Here is a 6000-nt window from a genome sequence, read left to right on the forward strand (position 1 = left end):
CAAATTAGGTATATGAATATACCACCGTGACCTACACAACCTCAGGATCATCCCCATATTTTTAAAATAATTTTTGGAGGTCCCACGCGCCCTCACGCGCCTGACGTGGCACGGACCTACGCGCCCCCCACGCGCGGCCACGTGCCAGGCACACTGACGGTACAGTGAACGGCGTTAGGGAATATTCCTGGAATATTCCGTTAGCTAACTGACGGCGTCAGTTAACGCCGTTGGAATATTCCGTCAAAACTGACGGAATATTCGTCGTCTTCTCCGGCGAGTCACCGGCCGCCGGCGACTGTTCGCCGGTTTCTGGAAAAATTTCAAATTCACTATTCTCCTTCGTTTTTCAACCATTTTTCATGAAATTTATACCAAAATGAAGCATTTAACATGTACAATCACGTTGGGATGGTTTTAAGGCCTAAAAACAACAAGATCAAACCTTTCAAAAATCTTCAAATTCGGCCAAACTCGAACCCGACGATCCCGACGTCCAAACTTCCCAAACTTCACACTCCGAGCCTCCTTGGAACTTCCTAAGGCTCGTGGTGATCTTTGTTTAACCTAAAACACAACCAAATTTAAGTTTGTGAATAGTGCCATTACACGGGGTGTTCTAAAACTAGGGTTCTCGAAATGGAACTCACCTGAAACTTATACCTCCGTGATCGTGAAGCTCCCTAGATCACGATGGTGATCTTAGATTGGACATTCGTATAGAATTGTGGTTGTTCTTGGTGTTTGTCCGAGAGTTCGAGAGAGAATGAGAGTAAGAGAGAGAGTGACTGAGGGAGAGATGAGGAAGAGAGAGAGAAGGAGACCACAAAACGGGAAATGGGGAAGGAATCAGGGAGGTAGGACCCTACTTAAGTCCAAATACAAAATAAAATAACACATACTAATATAATTTTAACCCTAGTTTAAGATCTTAGTGTAAAACAAATACCAGATTTACGCACCTTAATCCCGTTTAAGGGCGTTTCTGTAATTTCACGTCCTCGGAAATGAAATTTCCGGGACGGGCTGTGACAAATAACATCATTAATTATTTCAATAATAAATATTTTTTATATTTCTAAATATATTCATTTAATGTTAAAAATGTTACAATTAGTATATTTATATTTATGACTAAATTTATTATCATATATTTTTAGTTTTAGTTTGTACCCATTTTTAATTTGTAATTCTTTTTTAATTTGTATCAATTTTCTTTTCAGTTTTAATTTGTACTCATATATTAATTTCTTTTTGTGCCCATATTTTTAAAAGTTTATTTGTATTTGTACCCATATTTTTTTTATTTGTACTTTTTATTTTGCTAAATGTACCCATGCTAATTATATGTACCCATTCATGTAAAACTTTTAATTTAAAATGTACTCATTCTTAAATATACCAATTTGTTATATGTAAAATGTACCCCTTTTTTTATATAAAATCCATTCAATTTTTTTCTAATCCATTTTTAAACTTATATGGGTACATTCTTTTTTCTTTTATTTTAAATTGTATCCATGTCAAGTTTAATCGAAGAAATTTATTAATGTTATTAAGCCTAATATCTTTTTCTTTTTTTTATGTGATTTTGAAGAATGTACCCATGTTTTGATACAATAATTTTTTTGGTTAATTTTGATGAATGTACCCATGTTTATACACACACACACAATAGTATATTTATATTTTAATATTTTTAATCCCATATGGTTTTTTTTATTTAAAATCTCATTTATATAAACAACTAAAATTTCTAATTTTTAATTTTAAAAATATAGTAACGTACATAGAAATAAATTATGACATTAATTTCAGGGACCTCAATCAAAAATTAAAAACCAACAAGGTTTTAATCAAATAATGTTCATAACTAAGGACCGTATTCAAAGTATTCTTAAAAGAAATTCGAATATATTTATTTTAGTTAATGACACACCCCGTCCCGAAGGAGGGCATGCTGGCCATCACGTGAGAGTGACGTAACCATTTGCACAGTACGGAAGCTTTAAGATACAATTTAAGTTGATACACCCGAAGGTGAGTCCTAATTTTGTCCAATCTGTCAGAACACCGTCGAATTCCTCGTAGTCACCACACCTTTGTGATTCCTGAACCTGGAGGGGCGCAAAACCAAAATTGAGTGGGTCAGTAAAACAATTCTTTTCCAAATCCAAACATTTCTCAAAACGTTGTAACCCCTCTCCGTAAAACCTGTATACTTTCCCAGAAATGTAAAATATAAATATACATATATATTCTCAAAACTTCATTTTTACTATCTCAACTACATTTTTCTTTACAAATATGCCATGCCATGTCTAATTCAACAGTTAAGTATGGATGCATCAACAATAATCATATCAGGTGCAAGAAAGTAATCAACCGAGGCCCTCTACTAATGGCCTTGTACGGTTGAACCTAGAGCTCAAAATCTATCACTCTCACTCTGCCGGAGTCACCTCTGTGACCTGTCCGGCCTTCTGCACACAAGTTACGCTCTAGTGCTTCTCATAAATCATCTGTGCACATAATCTAAGGTCACCCACCAGTCGGAATCTCACTAACACTCTCGCGACTGGTCTGTCGTACCCACTCCGCGTGGACTGTACGACTAGCATCTACTTGGATCCAAGGCGAGCGTGCGATGCGGTGAATACTATAAGCACTAAACTATGGTGCAGGATTTGAGCTCAATATACATCAACATCATCATAACAGAAATAAATACTCACCTGTGCGTCCACCGCACCATTTCATACATATGCATCATAAATCAATTCTTACCTGTGCGTCCACCGCACCAATTCATACATATGCATCATAAATCAATTCTTACCTGTGCGTCCACCGCACCAATTCATACATATGCATCATATATTAATTCATGCATGGCATTTCAACTCACATTTCTATATACTTTTCATATCAATTCTATGCATGGTATTTCACTTCCCGTTTTTCCACATAACTCATATGCATTTCATTTTAAACATATTTTCATTTCAATTCAATTTCTGGGAAACGTCAAGTATATATATATACGGAAAACAAAACTGCCCACTCACCTGGAGTTCGTCCAACAACTCCCTAGCACCACACATCAAGGTGTCATGACGATCGCCGCCTAGAATAGTAATCAAATCCAGGCTCAGAATTCATATCGATAAAATATATAACTTATATAAAATACGTCACTACGTTGATCGATCCGGAAGATCTGCCACTCAGATTTTAAATCCATAACTTCCAGAGGTCCACATTATACATCTAGGACAACATCCTAAAATTTCATTACCATCCAACGGTCGGATCTCCGTCAATTTCCAAAACTAAGTGACGGTTAACATTTTATATTATGGACTTACAATTCCAATTCCGGAAGATCCGTAACTCGGATTCCCAATCCGTAAGTTCCAATAATCCTCAAATATTACGTATTACAACGTATCAAAGTTTGGTGACGATCCAACGGTCGGATCATCAATTCACATTTTCACCTAAATGTGAAAACTATAAAACATTATTTGAACACCTAACCAACAATCCTCAATAACTTTCTCATACGGTGTTCAATTTAGGTATATGAATATACCACAGTGATCTACTCGACGTCACGGACGTCGACATATTTTTAAAATAATTTTTTTTTTATTTTTTATTTTTACTGTAGCATCTTCTTCTTCCTTGGGTCGCCGGACTGGTTTTTTCGGCGGCCGTTTTCTGGGCAGTTTTTCAAATTGCCATAACTTTGTCATTTCTCAACGAAATCAAGTGATTCAAAAAAGAAAGTTGTAGCCCTTGAAGAGACAAAGAGAATGGTACCTTGCACAACACCTAGTTCGCCGTGGTTTGGCCGGAAACTGCCTCGAAAGCCTCGGAGGTCGCCAGAAACTGGGTATTTTTCAAATGAGTATAACTTCTTCAATACTCAACGAAATTGAGTGAAACAAAAAGGAAAGTTGTAGTACTTGACGAGACGAAGAGATTGATACCTACCTCGACTCCTAACTCGCCGGGGATTCGCCGGAAAACGCCTCGAAAGCTCCGGCCAAACTTTGAACTTGTCGATCTCCGTGTTCTTACGTCCAAAAACTTCCAACGAAGCACTCCGAGCTTCCTTGGGACCTCACTAAGCTTGCTATGATCTTAGTTTGGCCTAAAACACAACCACTTCAAAGATCATGAACAGTACACATTCACGGGGTCTTTAGAACTAGGGTTTTTCGAAATGAAACTTACCTGAAAATGGTACCTACGTGATCGTGAAGTCCTCAGGGTTGCAATGGTAGTCTTAACTTGGACGTTGGTATAGGTTTTAGGTGGTTTTGGTGGTTGCTCGTGCGTTCGAGAAGAAGAGAGAGAGTGAGAGTTTCTGAGGAAGAGCTGAGAAAGAGAGAGAGAGTGATTGAGGAGATGAGAGAGAGACAACAAACGGGAAATGGGGAGGGATTTAGGGTGTAGGACCCTACCTAAAGTCCAAACACAAAATTATTAGTCCAAGTTTAAGTTTAATTAACAATAGCTTAGGAATTTTAGGTAAAACCAATACCAAAATTACGCACCTTAATCCCGTTTAAGGGCATTTTCGTCTTTTCACGTCCTCGGAATTAAAATTCCAGGACGGGCTGTGACAGTTAAGCTAAAATGTTTTAAGCCCAAAAAAGAGATAATAGAAAAATATTGTACATTTTATTTTTCTTGTGAAAATAATGTATCGAAAATAGCCTCATTTTAGTTTCTCGCCTTAGGCCACTAAAAACTCATAAACGGCCTTGAACAGTGAACTACCATTTTTTTTAATTTAAAATGTCCAACCTCATTATTTCATGAATGTCAATTTGTAAATTTGGCCAATCAAAGATTCAAAATAGAAAGTTTGAAATCCTTTCCATTCTCGCATAGAGTAATTAATGCTAGGTAAATCAAATTATAGAACAAATTTGCTTTTAATATAAGTCACAAATATAAAATAACCACGTTAATTAATACATAAGTATTATCTAATAGTAACTACGTAATATGATATAATAAATTTCATCTAAATAGTTGATATCTCTAGCATCCTCACATGATATGGGGTTGGGTTTTTGTCGACTATTTCTTCGTGTGAAATAAAAGAAGCGTAAGTTTAAAAACCATCAATAAAACACTTGCAGTTGACTTAATTACTTTGTGCTAATGTCTTGTTGCTGTTTGATTCTCAAAACATACATAACATCATGCACTCTATATATGTAAGGTTTAGATCGCACTTGATGAATACAAAAACATAGAAACGCTACCCTGGCTAAATATCAACAGTATTGTTTGAAGGCCAGAGCTCAAATGTAACCAGCTAGAGTTGTGTATGGAACTCTTGGCCATAATTTGAGCGTCTCCACTTTGACGTTTCTCAAGATACTAGCCTGCTGTTGATTTTCTTCTTCTTTTTCTGCTTAATTGTCAGTTTTTTCTGATTTAAATGCATGCAATTCATAATCCTGCGGATTTATATTTTTAGTCTACTTATTTTGTTGTTCTTGAATAATTTCAGGCCGCAGTTACTGATGGATTTAGTCGAACAGTTGGCAATCTCCTCTACACGGTTAGTAATTTAACTTTAAGCCATATGTTAACATTTCTGATTAAGCTATTAATCCAGTAAATTAGTTAGGAAAGCATGGTTGAATAAATAAGAGGATGGACGGTTGCAGGATTTTCTCGCTGCGGCTAAGGAAGGAGCTTGGATGGGGTGATGTCGATGTGCTTAGGTAATTACAGAGGAGAGTGGGATATTGAAAATTGATCGATTTCATTGCTTCAGTTCTCTAATTTGCCTCCGGCAGCACCAACTTCGACTGGGAATCTGGGATACTAAAAATTATACATGTTGGACCCGTCCGGTTCTCAGTTTTAAAATGGTAAAATCCGTCCCATCCCGTTGTATTTTCAGACGGGTCCGATCCGAACCCTTTAATTTTGGATCCGGCCCGACCTGTACCCACCCATACCTCTAGC

The 6000-nt window shown here is 36.8% G+C and overlaps 1 long non-coding RNA gene across 1 annotated transcript; it reads right to left on the reverse strand.

The window, feature by feature from the left end:
• Window positions 1–1834: 1834 nt before the first annotated feature.
• On the reverse strand, window positions 1835–4460 carry LOC139197488 (uncharacterized). Its single transcript, XR_011582930.1, has 5 exons — window positions 4243–4460; window positions 4000–4159; window positions 3826–3894; window positions 3069–3127; window positions 1835–2117 (listed from the first exon to the last, which is right to left on the reverse strand). It is a non-coding gene; the product is annotated as an uncharacterized lncRNA (long non-coding RNA).
• Window positions 4461–6000: the final 1540 nt, after the last annotated feature.

The sequence above is a fragment of the Malus domestica genome, chromosome 07 (assembly GCF_042453785.1).
Source record: "Malus domestica chromosome 07, GDT2T_hap1".
In the NCBI taxonomy this organism is placed as follows: Eukaryota; Viridiplantae; Streptophyta; class Magnoliopsida; order Rosales; family Rosaceae; genus Malus; species Malus domestica.